At 42.4% G+C, this 18,546-nt stretch overlaps 1 long non-coding RNA gene across 2 annotated transcripts in view; it reads right to left on the minus strand.

Annotated features, from left to right (window-relative positions):
- The window catches only part of LOC146064392 (uncharacterized), a 37,384-nt gene that overhangs the window by 9,744 nt on the left and 9,094 nt on the right, over nt 1-18,546 (minus strand). For both annotated transcript variants that reach the window (XR_014471803.1, XR_014471804.1), the window contains exon 3: nt 1,953-2,074. This is a non-coding gene — a long non-coding RNA (uncharacterized LOC146064392). The remainder of the gene's footprint in view (nt 1-1,952; nt 2,075-18,546) is intronic.

Consider the following 18,546-nt stretch of genomic DNA (forward strand, 5'->3'; position numbering starts at 1 on the left):
GATGGGCTCTCTCAATGGCGAATTGTGCAGAGAAGGCTTTACTGCCGAACATCTGGGACAGCTACTCTTCCAGGAATTTTTCTGGGGCATTGCCCTCAGCACGTTCCTCGAAACCAATAAAGCGAATATTGTTCCGCCTTAATCTGCCCTCCATATCGGACATTTTTTGGCGAATTTCAATCATGTGACCACCCAGTGTCTTGACCTGAGATTGCAATGGGCCGATTATATCCTCTACTGCACTGATTCGTGTCTCAGCCTCCGTAACTGTCTCCCGAATTATTTGGGCATCATTCCTCAATAGAGTAATGTCAGACTGTACTTTGTTAATTTGCTCTAGGAGCCGAGTCTCACACGTGTTGATTGCTTCTAGGACTTGCTGTAACGTTACCTCCGGGGGTGACAGATTTTTGCTCTCCTTAGTAGGAGTAGACAGCGGTGTATTTGCCTGGGAACTGCTACCAGCCTGTGACCTGGCATATTTCTCTAGTCTGGCTGCTGCCGTGGTTTGGCCTGTTTTGCCCATGATTGAAGTTATACGGTCCCCGTCTGCCCAGGAGATGGGAGAGAGAGAAAAAAAATATATATATAAGTCTCTCCTCTGACCCGGCTCAGCTCAGACGCCCGTTCTGTCTAGCTGGGTCCGAGCACTGATTGCTTTGTCCCAGCCTCTCGCAGGTACCCCGTACAAATATTAGATCAGTGTGAAATAGCCACCCTGAGTCCCGTCTCCCACCCGGGCCCAGGCTGAGTATTATACAGTCTCTTCCACCTTAGTTACTTGCCTGCGTTTTGGGCCACTACTATTGCTGGAGACCCGAACGGAGCACCACTAGGAAGTCCACAAGCAAAGAAGGTACAACTGCTCCAAGGGAAACAAACAATACTTCAGTATGGTTGTGCCCAGCACGACTCACCCACCAGCACCGGGGCTCGCTGTAGGATAATGGGCCGGACCACCCGCCTTCTGTTGCCACCGGCCAGCAGCTTAGCTGTGCCGATAAAAGTCCAACCAGTCCTCCTGCTGGGCAGCCTCTCACACAGACCCGGGCTTTTGGACTGCACTCAGCTCCACTAAACAGCCGCTGGTCCACCACCTCTCCGCTTGCAAACGTTTGCTGCCCTGCCGGCTGTGGCCATGCACTGGTTAGCTTGCCCCCTGCCGCGGCGTCTCACACCCACCGCGAGCAGGGACTCCCCGCTTCCCACTGGCTTCAGAGATCCGGGCAGGCACACGCAGGGACAGTCCTTGAGGAAGCCCCCACCACCGCGTGTAGAATCAGGCTGCAGGAACACCCCTGTTAGCAGCGTCTCACACCCGCCGCTTGCAGGGGCTTGCAGGGGCTCTTTGCTGGCGTGTACCACGCGTCTCACCGCGTTTCTCTTTCACCCGGCCTCACTTCAGACAGGCACTAGCCGGGGCAGGCTCCAAAGGACCCCCGCTGCAGCGTCAGACACCCGGGAACCGGCTCTCACTCAGCCCCGCTGCGCCGCCGCTGGATTCTTCGCGGGTAAGGAGATTTTCGTGTTACTCAGAGGGGGGATCTACCGGACCTTAGAGCCGACATATGCTCACAAAAACCGGGATAGGCACCTGGGTATGAGCTTCATAGCAGCAGTGTGCAGGGGGGAGCTCGGACGCACTCCCTCACTCACGTCCTGCCGTGGTCACGCCCCCCCACAAGTGCTACCGGCCATCACTTTCTACAGGCTATCTGGGGCAAAAACAATAGGTTTTATATGTCCTAAGGGGTTCTCCCTGCACTATATTGTCAGTTTCTGAAACCACGGCTGAGTATAATATATAAGAACTCAATTATTCTATCTTTTCATTTCTGAATATGCTACACTGCATAAGTCTTTTGTTTCATTCCACTTATTTAAAAGTATTTAAAAGTAAACACCATAAACTGTAATGTGTATTAACGTGCCAATTATATTGCTTACATTACCTTGTACTTTATTTCTGCATAGATGGTGAATTAGGTTTATTTTTCCTGTATGTACTTGCATTTTGTCATCTAGAATGCTTTTAAACCAATGTAAGATGCAATTACTGCACTGGGGTATTGATCTGGAAAGCAGAGATTAGTTTTAATGAATTTTGTTGCTGGTGTACAGTTAAACAGTAATGGTGCCATGTTGTACTTTACACAAGATTGAGCAGTTGGCTATACAGGGCCTTGCACTGTTTGTCAGCCATGGCATGTTTCCTAAGTTTAGTAAGCATCCTGTGTCTCTAGGGATTATGCTAGAATTGAACAGCTGGTGTACTTATCATTGTAAATCACATGCTAAAAAGATCAGATTTAAATGCTAGAACATTAATACAGATGCTAAAAATAGACCTTTATCAAAATTGATGGAAGGCTGAGCGTCATATGCCAAATTTTGAATTTTAATATGTAGTGTTAAAAAAATGCAACTTTAAATAATCTACATTTTGTATGAATTTGTATATGTTAAAGTGGGTGCATTGCCATATAAATAAGGAGCAGTTACACAATGAATGTATTGTACAGATGAAAAGATGCATGCAGGAAAATCCATGCATATTTAGGATGTGTTACACCTGATACATCTGAGTTGCATCCAGCTCACAAACTTTGGCATATGTACCAGACATATATTGGGTGTACAGGTTTGTATACTTACTTTCAACAATAGAATAGACACGTGTCCTGAGACTGCTTGTACAGTACTAAGGGGAGTGATTCAACAAGGATCAGACTGGGCCTAAATTGGGAATTTTTTGGTGCATGTGCAGACCCCCTGTGCAAACGCCTTTGGCGAGTATAACACGCAGGGCGAGATGTACTAAGCCTTGAAAAGTGATAAAATTGAGAGTGATAAACCAACAACCAATCAGCTCCTACCTGTCATTTTTTAAACACAGCCTGTGACATGGCAGTTAGGAGCTGATTGGCTGGTGGTTTATCACTCTCCATTTTATCACTTTTCAAGCTTAGTACATCTGGCCCTCACCAAGGCATTCGCACAGGTAGTGGAGGGAGAAGGGTGGACACTGGGTAGGAACAGAGGTAGACTGACTTTTTATTTCCGAAAGCCAGAGATATGATTCGATGGTCAGCGACAATCAAATGATTTCTCCTGCTAGCAGCTGCATGCCAGGGAATGTGTTAACGAACACATGCTCTCGCATGGCAGCGAAAGGATTCAGGCACCGGGGTGGAGTCCGTTCGGCATGGTGGTGTAACGGTGCTTGCTAGGCAGGGAATGTACACTGCCTAGCGAGTCAAGCTGAATCAGGCCCTAAATGCTATAGATAAATTACCCTCTGAGTACACAATATATAGTAACTATCATTAACACAAGAGATAATAATATATTAACAGTTATTAATAAACTCATTTTATATCTTAAATAATAAAATCCTAATATATGTTTTATTTACCCTTTAAATTCCTTTTGTATTTTTGGATATAATTACTACAATATATTTACAGGTTTTTTAGATGTAGAGATGTTGCCCTAAGCAACCAATCACAATCTAGCTGTGATTTTATAGAAGGTGCTAGATAACTGTTAAGTGGAATCTGATTGGTTGATATGGGCAAGATCCCCTCTTTTAAAAAAACAGCACTTTAGTAAATGTATTCAACTACTCTATGTCCACGTTATAATAACAATGTCAGCTACTGTACATACTGTATATGTTGTAAATAGAAGGCACACTTCCAAATCCTGTAGCCACAATGCTGATGCATTAGGTAATATCAACTTACTGTAAGTAATGTGCAGATGGGTCTGGATAATCCTCATTTATTTTGTTAACACAAGAGATACATATCCAACAAGGCATTTCTGTGGATGTATCCACATATAATTACAGTATATTCCAATAACATTAATACATCATTGCTATGTTTAGTTTAAAATAGCCAACACTCATTTTGCCTCACCAGGAAAGTATTTATTCTAAATTAAAGAGTGAGAGATCGTTGAGATGAATGTATCATACAAGACAAAGAAAAGGACAAAATACATTTGCGGGAAGTAATTGAACATCAGCTTAACCATTTACTCAGTGGTGGTATAGTGATCTCAGATCACCAACATCACAGCTAATTTTGTCTAATACAATGCCAAGTCAAGAGCATTCTGGAGTGCATGTGCCTGATAGTATATATGAAAATCCAGTGCAGTTCTTGTCTGAGAGAAAAGAGGAACCACTGGTGTTTGCTAAAACTGATGTATCGGGAGGGTGTCAGGCTCCCAAACCGTTCAGAAAGAGAAAAAACATAAGATACAGTGCTCGGGTTTTGACTGAAATGCTGGAACTGATAATATCCAGTACTGCTGCATCCAGGGGGAATAATTGCCAGTGCGTGTACAAATATATTTCATTGCCATTTAGGAATTCAGCTTGTTTTAGTGACATTCAGAGAGAGAGATGGTCAAGAAAAGGTTAAATTTATCATAATAAAAACACAAACATAACAGAACCATTATTGCACTTTCTAAACTCACAATCTGCCCCTTCATGGTAAGACTCCTTTCTCTTGCTTCTGGCAGCTACTCTCTGGTCCATTGCAATGTTTGAGTGCTCAGATCCACACATACAGTAAATGTGGTAGAAGAAGCCGGTACACTGGGCATGTGCAGCAGCTCCACTCTTAAACTGAATGATGTGTTGGCAGCTCGATTGATCATATTATATACCAATGCTATTTTTGTCATAATTTAAGGCACTTGCCAAGAGGAGGGGGTTTGCCTATGCTGGTCTAGTCCTAACCGGCCCCGGATACTTACGATTAGATGCGGGGTTCAGTTGTGGGTATCCTCATTGATGACAGGATTTATGCACAGAGATTGTGAATGCTAGTTGGGATGTCATCTATTTTAACCACATCCCATATGGTTGTCCCAAATTGAGCACAGTGTTTGCAAACTTACTCTCTGCTCATTACCAAAGTAGAAGTAGTTCATATTAAATGGTGTGATGGGGAGATTTATCATATTTTGGAGAGATAGATACAGTACCATTCAGCTCTTAATTGTCATTTTTCAAACACAGTCTGTAAAATAGAAACAATAGATCCTGCTCTAAAGCTGGCCGTACACCTATAGATTTATTGTCACTTCTGGCTAGTTGGAACAAATATCTGGTAACTTATGGAAGCAAAAGACAGTTGACCATTTGCTTCGAAATGCTGGAAAACTGACAAAAATGATCATTCAGATATTAGCAGATTTTTTTTCCAACCAGCCAGATCAATAAATCTTTAGGTGCAGGAGCAGCTTAAGAGTATGTATGTGTGTGCCTTTAAGGTCAAGAGATTCACTTAATGGTGAAGATACCTATACTTCCATATCTATAAATTGGTGATACTCACTGATTCAAATAACAATAATAGTCAAAACAGAAAAAGGGTATCAGTTAAAGAGTGTACACAATCACTTGCAAAATATTATAAAATCGTATTTTAGTGTATAATGTGAAAGGGAAAAAAACACAAATCAATTTGATTCAAGTTGCCTTTTCTCTATAATAATTATATACTTAATTTTACAATAGCCCTATTATATGGCAGACATTATACAGTACTTCAAGAGATTGAGGTATCACAAGCTATTATTATTATTATTATTATTATTATTATTATTATTATTATTATTATTTTTATTATGATGTGTTGATACCATGGCCCTTATTCTGATCGGTGCGGATATTCCCGCTTGCGTACGGCCCGCCGATGTTTATCGTCTGCGCATGTGCAGAGGTCACTCTGTGCATGTGCAGGCGATTTCGCCGCATGGATTCTTTATACGCCGCACAGGGGGCGTAGAGGGGCGTGAGGGGCTTCTTAGCCTCGTTACCCTATGCATACGCCCCGCGTTTCATGGGCGTTCCCATGCAAACGCGGGGCGTATGCATGGTAATGAGGCCGTGACACGTGGGTACGGGGCGGGCATCTGACATCGACGGATGTCAGCTGCCCGCCCCCATACAAGATTTCACACGGACAAGTGTCCGTGTGGTCTTGTGTTGCGGGACCTGGTGGAGCGTGCGGCCCTGCATTCGATGTTCGGCGACCATCGAATGCAGGGGCTGCTCCCACCATGGAGGAGGCGTATCCCCGTCCACATTCATGCGGACCGCCACATATCCGCATACGGACGGAGGTGGCGATCCGTATGGAAGGCGGGGATTCGCCAAGACGGACATCACCGCATATTTCTGATCGGGCCGCACCGATCAGAATAAGGGCCCATGTTTTAGAGTAAATGCAATAAATTAGATAGATTGTATTTGCAAGGGATTGTGTACTCTTCTTTTAACTTATTCAATTTTCTTTTTGGATTATTAATGCCAGAAAAATAACAAAATTTGATTTGCAGTATCTCTCTCTCCATTTTATCTCTCCCCATGCTTTGATAAATATCCCCCTTAAGCAGTAGCATGACCACACACATACCCAGAATAATGCATTTTCTGGTGCCAACACTGGAACATGATTGTGGCAGCAACTTAACCACTTAAAAAATCAACAGTAGTAGTCAGAAACAGGTATTAGGTAATGGTAAGACAGAATCCTTTTACTTCAGAGGTGGAGAAGTAAGCCCACTCGGGTTGCTTAGAAAGCGTGATATCTCCAAGACAAATTGAAGCGTAAGCTTATCTGTTCACAACCATATTCAATCAGGATCGGCTTAAACTTAATGGCTATAGTACATTGTATCAGATTTAAAAAAATGTCTCATGTAAACACCAAATCTTGAATCCAAATATTTGTTTCAGCTGCTCAGTGTGTATGGGGCAGTGATGAGCAGTGAGCGCTGATGCACGCTCATGCATCATTGCTGGCCCGGTTGCCTATCTGCTGGTATTAAAAGCATGGCAGGGTGGATGGCTTTACATAGAGTCCTGTATGGAAAGTCACCCACCCTGGGCAAATCAGTAAAACTGGCGAAAAACGCCAATGATTTTCCCCATCATTGTTATCCATACTCGCTAGGTAATATTTCCCAGTGTGTATGGACATTAAGGCTAAAAAGGTGGCAGATTTTACTGGGGGACGTTGCAGTCATGCAGCCCATAGGTATAATCCGCCACTGCCAAAAACAAAAGAGCGCCCAATGTGAGCGGTTAGTACAGATTGAATTATTTTTGCGCTATATACTGGACCTTACACCAGTACTTTTTTTTAGGTTAAATATAAAGGACTTAAGCAATTTTTGATGATCTTTAGTGGTCATTCTGCAATTTCTTTTGATGAAAATCAAAACAGATGTTCTTTATTGCCTAAATGATCAAGCATTCTATTTGATTTATAAATGATCAGGGACCCTTCACCAGACTTAGGAGCACACTAGAGCATATCATTGCATTTAAAGGTAAATTAAGTGTTTAAAATATTTAGTGACAGAATGCGTTTTAAGTTCAAAATAAATTAAATGTAGCCTTTTGCACAGTGCTGGTGGAAAGATGCAACAACTAATATAGCAGTATGGAGTTTCATGAACAATGACAGCAGTAAGATGCCAAGTCAGCTGTAAATTCCTACTAATTTAACTGCTTTTGTTACTGATGATAAAGATGCCAACTACAGTAACAGGCTTCTACTGTGATATGAAATATTGGATCAGACTTTTGTGAATCAGTCTTAGTACCAATATTACATTACAATATTTTTGGAACAAATAAAAATAAACGAGAGTAACAAATAATGTAGACTTTACTGCCATAAAAACAAGCACAATAAAGTTATTTGGTTGAGTACTTGAAAGATATTTTGCTCTAGCATACTGAAGCCCCAATTTTGAGTTGCATAAAATGATCCCTTTAGCAGGCAAGAACCTTCATTGGACATCCATCTATATTCTAGGAATTGTGTATCTATACACCCGCAATTCCCCCAGCTCCAGTGTAAGAATTTCCATAACTAAAATAAAAAAATGTAGGCATGTGTAATAATATTAGTTATAGGGGCTCTCTTTAATCTTAAATGTGCTGGAAATAATATCTTGTATGGGGCTATTGAAATGTTAAGCTGGAAAGCTTTGAAAATATGGAAATGATGGCAGTATTAGGGTAGAGGGGGAGTCTCTGTATGCAATCTTTTTCCAAGAAATTCAGGAAAGTTACTTTAAGGGTATACTGTAGTTGCATTGTGTATGGATGATGAGATAAATCCATATGGGACATAGGGAAGCCATGTTAACAACAGTCACAAAGTCCAGCCATTAAGAACTTCCTTAAAATACCTATATCTAAGTAGATATAGTGGCCCTTATGTAGTAAAATGTGATTTTTAGTAATGTGTTATTGTTAGGCAAGAATGACCGAAATTGCACATTTTCCAAAAATCGCACATGTAGTACCCTGACCTGTCAAAAAAAAAAAAAAAAAAAAATGGACATTCAAAATCACATTCAGATGTTTTTGCATACAAAACATCAATATCTCAATTGTAATAAGGTGCGATTTTCAATTCGCACCCTAAACATGACCAAAATTGCAAAATAAGTAGAACACGTCCACCCTGGCGAGTTTGACAGAACCATCAGCGAGTAAGATCTGTGCATGGTTCTGTAAAAAAAAAGTGTGTTAACGTTGAAATTGAAAAAGAAAACACGGTGTCACCCCCCCCCCCCTGAGCATAACGAGAACCTGGCCGGCCCTGATTCTCCAAATACAGGGGAAAAATAGTAGGGAACCCCTGTATTTACGAAACCAGCACCAGGCTCTTGGTCCAGTCCTGATTCCAAAAATATGGGGGACAAAAAGACTGTGGTCCCAGTATTTTGGAACCTGGACCGGGCTCTAACAGCCAGCAGTATAAGGCCACATCTGGGGGACACTTTTTATACAAGTTCCTCCGGTGGAACCATGACTACCTTGGCTGAAGGCTGGGGCTGTCTCCACTACCCCTTGGCTTTACAGTCCTACTACTAGTTCCAGAAGGCCTACCCCATATGCTGGGACTCAGAGAACCACAAGTCCCAGTATGCATGACATTATTGGGCCGACTTAGACTTGTAGTTCTACTGTAAAAACAATTAAAAAATAAAAGACACAAAATAGACTACCTTTAAGGGGGTATTCAATCCCCGCTGCTATTTTCGATGGGGGAAATAGCAGCGGGCGTCTATTCAATGCTGTCTTTGATGACAGCATTGAAGCAGCATCTCACCAGAATGGATCCCGACTTTAAAAGCAGTCAGCCCCGTTTTGCCGGAAATAGCCGTGGGTTGTCGAGATCATGGCCATTTCCGCAGACATGCCCCCTTTTTGCCAATCAGTAGGCAGGACATTAAATCCTGCCTGCCAATAAACTGGCAAGAGGGCTGAAATCAGGCCATGGTCCCGACTGTCGTGCCATGCTGACAGCCAAGTCCCGGGATTAAATACCCCCCTAATTTTCTATATCTCTTTTTTACATGGGTGTCTGTGTTATTTTACAGAGTGTATAAGAAAAATTACCGGAACTGATTGCTTGGACACATAAAAGGGTCAAGGGTGAAATACAGTACCTCAAATATAATCCCTAATCTTTATCATATTTGTTCAAAACAATTTTGGCAGTTCATACCAGCTTTTTTTTTTTTTAACATTTTTTTCCCCAAAATAAAGTAAATTATACATCTGCATATGTGTATACTGTAGCTCATACATAGCAGGCTTTAATCTCTGAAAAGTGCCCATTAGAGATGTACTGCTCTGTTCATTGGGGTTATTTAGTAAGGATCTAAAAAGCTAAAATCTTTCTCCAATGGACTAAACCATTTGCACTGCAGGTGAGGCAAATATAACTGCAGAGAGAGTTAGATTGAGTTAGGAGTTAGATTAAGTTCTGTGTGTTTGAATAGAAATCTAAATTCCAGTGTAAAAATAAAACAGTCAGTATTTACCCTCCACAGAAACAAAATAACCCAAATCTAACTCTAGTGCAACTTTTTTGTCCAGTGAGAAAATTTGGCTTTTGAGATACTCAAAAAAACAGCCTAAAGTATGTCAGCTGCAGTGGTAAAAATAGTCTACAGTAGATATATTTCATCTTTCCAGGAAGTTGTCTACCTTGCAAAGATTAAAGTGCTAACCACTCCCCGCTGCTTTTTGATTGGTAGCTGTTAATCAGGAGCAAGAGTTTCTTCATACAGTAATCTCAGTTTACCTTAGTCCCAACAGGCTGGGGATAGCTGATGCTTGCCTTTAGCTGTAGGTCCAGAGATCTACAATTAGCTGTTTCTTTAAATGCTAACAAATTGACTAGGTGTTTTAGAAAAATTGTCTATGCTCCAAATGATTGACTTAAAGCATCCCTGAATTTAAGTTTTATGCAAGAGAATATCTGCCTCTGCAGTGAAGGTAAGGTATATGTTGTCTGAATCATTATTCATGATAATATAGTCTCTCATTTCACTGTTTACCAATGAAATCATTCCAGCTCTTAATGTTGAACATTAATCAGAATCAGAATCAACTTTATTGGCCATGTATGCTTGCGCACACTAGGATTTTTTTGTGGATTTACAGTGCAGCATCAAGCAGGGATGAAGGGGGGGTGAAGGCATTACATACATTACATTAACCCCTTCCCGACATTTGACGTACATTTACGTCATGGTCGGGAAGTACTTCCCGACACATGGCGTAAATGTACGTCATGGCTTTAAACTGTCACCGCGTCTATAGACGCGGTGACAGTTTAAACATGTCCGCTGTCCCTGACAGCAGACATGTCCCTGCATGCCCAGGGGGGGCTGCGATGCCGCCCCCCCGTCGGCGATCGCTGTGATTGGCTGTGATTACAGCGTTTTCTGTGTCACCGGCGAATAACGTTCGCCGGTGACACAGGGATCGGAGGTGATTGGTGCTGTAAAGTACAGCACCAATCACCACGGGGTGTAAGGGTGACACTGGTGTCACCCCACCTCACCCCGCCCGCCCCCAAAGGCCGTGATTGGTTTGTCGGACCGACGAACCAATCACAGCCATGGAGGGGGATTTAAACTAACGGTGACTGCACTGCAGACGCCATTCCGGTCTGGAATTGCGTGCAGTGCGGTCACCGTGCCTATCTGCCGTAGTATACTGACCTGATCCTTGCAAATACTTACCTGATCACTGCTTGTAGCGTGCTGGATGCTTCCTGGATCCTGTTACTACTTGTGACTTCCTGTGTTGTGCTGCTGCAGTGTGATAGCGTTATAGATAGAGAGAGATAGAGAGAGATAGAGAGAGATAGAGAGATAGTGACAGAGAGTGCTATATTTTGTGCTGCTGCAGTGTGATAGAGTTATAGATAGAGAGATAGAGAGAGATAGAGAGAGATAGAGAGATAGTGACAGATTGTGCTATATATTTTTTTATATAACTGACTGCTGCCCCCCCTTTTGTGCTGATCAGTATAAATTAACTGATCAGCAACTTTTTGGGGGCGCAGGGTTTTTTTTTAATATATATACCTGTCAGTGCTGCTGCTGCAGTGTCATAGAGTGATAGATAGTGAGAGATAGAGAGATAGAAAGAGATAGTGACAGAGAGTGATAGAGAGTGCTATATTTTGTGTCTGCTGCCCCCCTTTTGTGCACCCCCAGCAACTTTTTGGGGGTGTAGGGGTTATTTTTTATATATATAACTGTCAGTGCTGCTGCTGCAGTGTCATAGAGTGATAGATAGTGAGAGATAGAGAGATAGAAAGAGATAGTGACAGAGAGTGATAGAGAGTGCTATATTTTGTGTCTGCTGCCCCCCTTTTGTGCACCCCCAGCAACTTTTTGGGGGTGTAGGGGTTATTTTTTATATATATATAACTGTCAGTGCTGCTGCTGCAGTGTCATAGAGTGATAGATAGTGAAAGATAGAGAAAGATAGAGAGAGATAGTGACAGAGAGTGATAGAGAGTGCTATATTTTGTGTCTGCTGCCCCCGCCTTTTGTGCTGATCACTATATCTGAGGTGATCAGCAACTTTTTGGGGGTGCAGAGGTTTTTTTTTTTATATATACCTGTCAGTTGCTGCCAGTTGCACTGTCAGTTGCACCAAAGGTTGTGCACCTGCTGCCCCTCACTGGTAATCAGTGTCGCATCAGTGATCACCTTTTTTTTTTTTTGAGGGTGCTGTGGGGTCTTTTTTTAATTTTTTCTTACACACACTGTGATTTTGTGGGTGTCCTGTGGCCACTGTGCGCTGATCAGTGACGTACATCACTGATCAGCTTTTTCGGCACAGGGTTGATCTATTTTTTTTTTTTTTTTGATCAAATGCCTGTTGCCTTTGAGCGCTGTTCAGTGATGGACGTTACTGACCAACATCTGTGCTCAATTTTTGGCGCAGGACCTTTTTTTTTTTTTTTAACCCCTTCAATTTTTTTTTTAACCCCATCAATTTTTTTTTTTCTGTATAAAGTATTTTTTTTTTCTGCACTACATACACACTACACACTACATACCCCCCTGGTTGAAATAATTTGTACCCCCCCTACACTATACACGTGTTGAAACATTTCACTACCAGAAACACAAAAATAAAAATGGCATCCCAAATGTCATCCCAAATGTCATCCCAGTCATCCAGAAGAATGTATTCAGCGGAGGAGGCATATGCCATGCTTGCCTCTGACTCTGACACAGCCAGTGAGGCAAGCGGAGAATTTGAAGGATTCATCTTAAGCTCCTCTTCCTCCTCTAGTGATGAGGGACCCCCTCAAAGACGCCCCCGTAGAGCAGCTGAGACCCCCCCCCAATAATTGATCTCGTATGGACCCCACCACCAGACAATTTTGAGCCCCAGGTTCCTGAGTTTTTGGCCATGCCAGGAATCCAATTTGATTCCACAGGTCTCAGAGAAATTGACTTTTTCAAATTATTTTTCTCTGATGATTTTATAAATTTAATGGTGGACCAAACTAATTTATATGCCCAGCAGTTTATTGCTCAAAACCCCACGTCATCATTTGCTAGGTGGACCCCTGTAGATGCAGTAGAGATGATGACGTTTTGGGGTCTGGTGTTTCATATGGGCATAGTAAAAAAGCCAGAAATTAGGCAATATTGGAGTACAGATGTTCTGTACAGCACCCCATTTTACCGTATGGCCATGACTCGGGCTCGTTTTGAGATGATCCTTAAATTTTTGCATTACAACGATAATGCACAGTGCCCACCCAGAGATGATCCCACCTTTGACCGGCTATTCAAAGTCAGGCCGGTCATTGATCATTTCAGTGCCAAATTTGCAGAGATGTACATCCCTGAAAAATGTATTTGCATAGACGAGTCCCTTATACATTTTAAAGGAAGGGTTAAATTCCGCCAGTACCTTCCCAGTAAGAGGGCAAGGTATGGCATAAAAATGTATAAGCTGTGTGAAAGCACCTCAGGGTACACCCACATGTTTAGGGTATATGAAGGGAAGGATTCAAGAATTGAACCGCCAGAATGCCCCCCCTCCCTCGTAGGTGTTAGTGGAAAAATTGTCTGGGATTTAGTGCACCCCTTCCTGGATAAAGGTTATCACCTCTATGTGGATAACTTTTACACTAGCATCCCCCTGTTTAAGGCCCTTGGTTCAAGAGGTACAGCAGCTTGCGGTACTGTGCGCAAGAACCAAAGAGGCCTCCCAAAAACGCACATTGCCCAAGTAATGAGAAGGGGTGAAAGCAGGGGAATATGCACCGAAAATATGTTGTTGGTCAAATATAAGGACAAGAGGGATGTCCTTATACTGACAACAATTCACGGAGACAGTACCACCTCCGTCCCTGTACGAGGTACCAGTACCCACACCTCAAAACCTAATTGTATCCTGGATTACAATAGGTACATGGGCGGAGTGGATCTTTCAGATCAGGTACTGAAGCCGTACAGTGCCCTGCGGAAAACAAAAATCTGGTACAAGAAGCTGGCCGTGTATATCATCCAGATGGCACTGTATAACGCTTACGTGCTATTCCGTTCTACAGGCCAGAGGGGGACATTTATGCACTTTCAAGAGGAAGTCATAAAGGGCCTAATATTTGGGAACCAGCAGGCAGAGGGCCCCAGTACTTCTAGTACTGGCCCCCGTATTGTACCAGGGCAGCATTTTCCTGATGAAATCCCCTCCACTGGAAAAAAGGGCAGGACACAAAAAAGGTGCAAAGTTTGCTATAAAAAGGGAATAAGAAAGCAAACTATTTTCCAGTGTGACACTTGCCCCGACAAACCCGGCCTATGTATAAAGGAGTGTTTTAAAATATACCACACATCTATGGATTATTAGGTTCATAATTTCACCGTGCTTCGGGGGTCTTGCTAATGCCACATAGCACCCACCATTCATTCCACCAGAATCTGAGCCGCAAAATCCAAATATCACTCCTTCCCTTCTGAGTCCTGCCATGCACCCAACTGGTATTTTTTGGTCACATGTGAGGCATTGCCGTTCTCGGGAGAAATTGGGGCGCAGATTTTGGGGTGCTTTTTCTCCTTCATACCTTCTAAAAATGAAAAATTTTGAGCCAGAACTGCATTTTTGTGTAAAAAAATGTAATTTTTCATTTTCACTGCCCAGTTGTATCAAAATTGGTGAAACCCCTGGGGGTTTGAAATGTACACTATACCCCTAGATGAATTCCCTGAGGGGTGTAGTTTGCAAAATGGGGTCACTTGTGGGGGGGTTCCACTGTATTGGTGCTTTAGGGGTCTTGCTAATGCGACATAGCACCCACCAACATTCCACCAGAATTTGTGCTGCAAAATCCAAATATCACTCCTTCCCTTCTGAGTCCTGCCACTTTTTGGTCACACATGAGGCATTGCCGTACTCGGGAGAAATTGGGGCACAGATTTTGGGGTGCTTTTTCTCCTTCATACCTTCTGAAAATGAAAAATTTTGAGCCAGAACTGCATTTTTGTGTAAAAAAATGTAATTTTTCATTTTCACTGCCCAGTTGTATCAAAATTGGTGAAACCCCTGGGGGTTTGAAATGTACATTATACCCCTAGATGAATTCCCTGAGGGATGTAGTTTGCAAAATGGGGTCACTTGTGGGGGGGTTCCACTGTATTGGTGCTTGGGGGGTCTTGCTAATGCGACATAGCACCCACCAACATTCCACCAGAATCTGAGCTGCAAAATCCAAAATTCACTCCTTCCCTTCTGAGTCCTGCCATGCACCCAAATGGTATTTGTTGGTCACATGTGAGGCATTGCCGTACTGGGGAGAAATTGGGGCACAGATTTTGGGGTGCTTTGTCTCCTTCATTCCTTGTGAAAATGAAAAATTTTGAGCCAGAACTGCATTTTTGTGTAAAAAAATTGAATTTTTCATTTTCACTGCCCAGTTGTATCAAAATTGGTGAAACCCCTGGGGGTTTGAAATGTACACTATACCCCTAGATGAATTCCCTGAGGGGTGTAGTTTGCAAAATGGGGTCACTTGTGGGGGGGTTCCACTGTATTGGTGCTTGGGGGGTCTTGCTAATGCGACATAGCACCCACCAACATTCCACCAGAATCTGTGCTGCAAAATCCAAATATCACTCCTTCCCTTCTGAGTCCTGCCATGCACCCAAATGGTATTTTTTGGTCACATGTGAGGCATTGCCGTACTGGGGAGAAATTGGGGCACAGATTTTGGGGTGCTTTGTCTCCTTCATTCCTTGTGAAAATGAAAAATTTTGAGCCAGAACTGCATTTTTGTGTAAAAAAATGTAATTTTTCATTTTCACTGCCCAGTTGTATCAAAATTGGTGAAACCCCTGGGGGTTTGAAATGTACACTATACCCCTAGATGAATTCCCTGAGGGGTGTAGTTTGCAAAATGGGGTCACTTGTGGGGGGGTTCCACTGTATTGGTGCTTGGGGGGTCTTGCTAATGCGACATAGCACCCACCAACATTCCACCAGAATCTGAGCTGCAAAATCCAAAAATCACTCCTTCCCTTCTGAGTCCTGCCATGCACCCAAATGGTATTTTTTGGTCACATGTGAGGCATTGCCGTACTGGGGAGAAATTGGGGCACAGATTTTGGGGTGCTTTGTCTCCTTCATTCCTTGTGAAAATGGAAAATTTTGAGCCAGAACTGCATTTTTGTGTAAAAAATGTAATTTTTCATTTTCACTGCCCAGTTGTATCAAAATTGGTGAAACCCCTGGGGGTTTGAAATGTACACTATACCCCTAGATGAATTCCCTGAGGGGTGTAGTTTGCAAAATGGGGTCACTTGTGGGGGGGTTCCACTGTATTGGTGCTTGGGGGGTCTTGCTAATGCGACATAGCACCCACCAACATTCCACCAGAATCTGAGCTGCAAAATCCAAAATTCACTCCTTCCCTTCTGAGTCCTGCCATGCACCCAAATGGTATTTTTTGGTCACATGTGAGGCATTGCCGTACTCGGGAGAAATTGGGGCACAGATTTTGGGGTGCTTTGTCTCCTTCATTCCTTGTGAAAATGGAAAATTTTGAGCCAGAACTGCATTTTTGTGTAAAAAATGTAATTTTTCATTTTCACTGCCCAGTTGTATCAAAATTGGTGAAACCCCTGGGGGTTTGAAATGTACACTATACCCCTAGATGAATTCCCTGAGGGGTGTAGTTTGCAAAATGGGGTCACTTGTGGGGGGGTTCCACTGTATTGGTGCTTGGGGGGTCTTGCTAATGCGACATAGCACCCACCAACATTCCACCAGAATCTGAGCTGCAAAATCCAAAATTCACTCCTTCCCTTCTGAGTCCTGCCATGCACCCAAATGGTATTTTTTGGTCACATGTGAGGCATTGCCGTACTCGGGAGAAATTGGGGCACAGATTTTGGGGTGCTTTGTCTCCTTCATTCCTTGTGAAAATGAAAAATTTTGAGCCAGAACTGCATTTTTGTGTAAAAAATGTAATTTTTCATTTTCACTGCCCAGTTGTACCACAATTGGTGAAACCCCTGGGGGTTTGAAATGTACACTATACCCCTAGATGAATTCCCTGAGGGGTGTAGTTTGCAAAATGGGGTCACTTGTGGGGGGGTTCCTAAATTTTAGCATCTTATGGTGCCTAGAAACCTACATGGTGCCTAAAAAATAATCTCATAAAAAGGAGGCTCCAAAATCAAGTAGGTGCTCCTTCTATTATGAAGCCTGTGGTTTGGTCAACGTGCACACTAGGGCCACATATAGGATATTTATGAAAACAAAAGAATTGGGGGAATCAATTTTTAGTCACATTTCTCTAGTAAAATCTACTGTGTTCCTTAGAAAAATGTATTAAAATTGCAAATCTGCAAAAAAAATGAAATTTTGAAATTTCACCTACACTTTGTTTTAATTCCTGTGAAACACCTAAAGGGTTAACAAACTTCCAAAATGCTGTTTTGAATACTGTGAGGGTGCAGTTTTTGAAATGGCATCATTTATTGGGGTGTCTCACATACAAGTCCCTCAAAGTCACATCAGAACTGAACTGGTCCCTAAAAAAAATCAGTGTTTGAAATTTTCTTGAAAATTTGAGAATTTGCTATTCATATTGTAAGCCTCCTAGTGTCCAAAAAAATTAAAAGGAGGTTGAAATAATGATGGCAACATAAAGTAGACATATGGTCTATGTTAGTTATTAACTATTTTGAGTGGTATGATTATTTGTCTCACAAGCAGAAAATTTAACATTTAGCAAATTGCTAAATTTTCCATTTTTTTACGACATTTTGGTATTTTTCACAAAAAAACACAGACTGTATCGACCCAAATTTACCACTAATTTGAAGTACAATGTGTCACGAGAAAACAATCTCAAAATCACTGGGATAAGTAAAAGCAAAAAAAAGTTATCCCCACTTAAGTGATACATGTCAGATTTGAAAAAAAGGGCTCTGTCAGGAAGGCAAAAACTGGCTGTGTCAGGAAGGGGTTAAGACATTACATGTGGGGAACACATAACCGCCGAGCTGCACAGCGCCTAGGCAGCCATCAGCGGCGCCACTGGTCGCTGCAACAGCCAGGAAGGTAACATTAAGCAGAGACAGTACAGTTATCACATAGGGAGCACATACCCGCCAAGCTGAATAGCGCCTAGGCAGCCATCAGCGGCGCCACTGGTCGCCGAAACAGCCAGGTAGGTAACAATACAAGCATAGAGACAGTACAGTTATCACACATGGAACATATTTGGCTGAGCTGCACAGCTCCTAGGCAGCCATCAACGGTACCATCTTGATCATGCTGCTCAAAGGCAGCAGTAATAATATTATTTTCATGGCAACTGAAGCATGAGTTCGACCGGATGTAGCACTTTTCTTCCAAAGCTGGCACACCCTGCCAGCTTGTTGTTGGAAGGGTGTGCAACTAGTGATGGTACAGCATACAGGCTTTGCAAACAGTGGTTACGGAGGTACTTAGTACAAATCATTGTAAAGAGACAGTAAAAAAAGAAAATACATAGCTTTCATCTGATTGAAATTTATAACGCAAATGTTCTTAGTAATTGAAGAATTGAGTTATATGAATATTATTCCTAACCCTAAATATTGCATTTGTAATATTTGTATTTGAAGAAAATACAGTTAGCTATCTGGCTGGTACTTTATCTCTGTGAACTTTATTTCTCT

The sequence above is a fragment of the Crinia signifera genome, chromosome 3, assembly GCF_055691185.1.
Source record: "Crinia signifera chromosome 3, ASM5569118v1, whole genome shotgun sequence".
In the NCBI taxonomy this organism is placed as follows: Eukaryota; Metazoa; Chordata; class Amphibia; order Anura; family Myobatrachidae; genus Crinia; species Crinia signifera.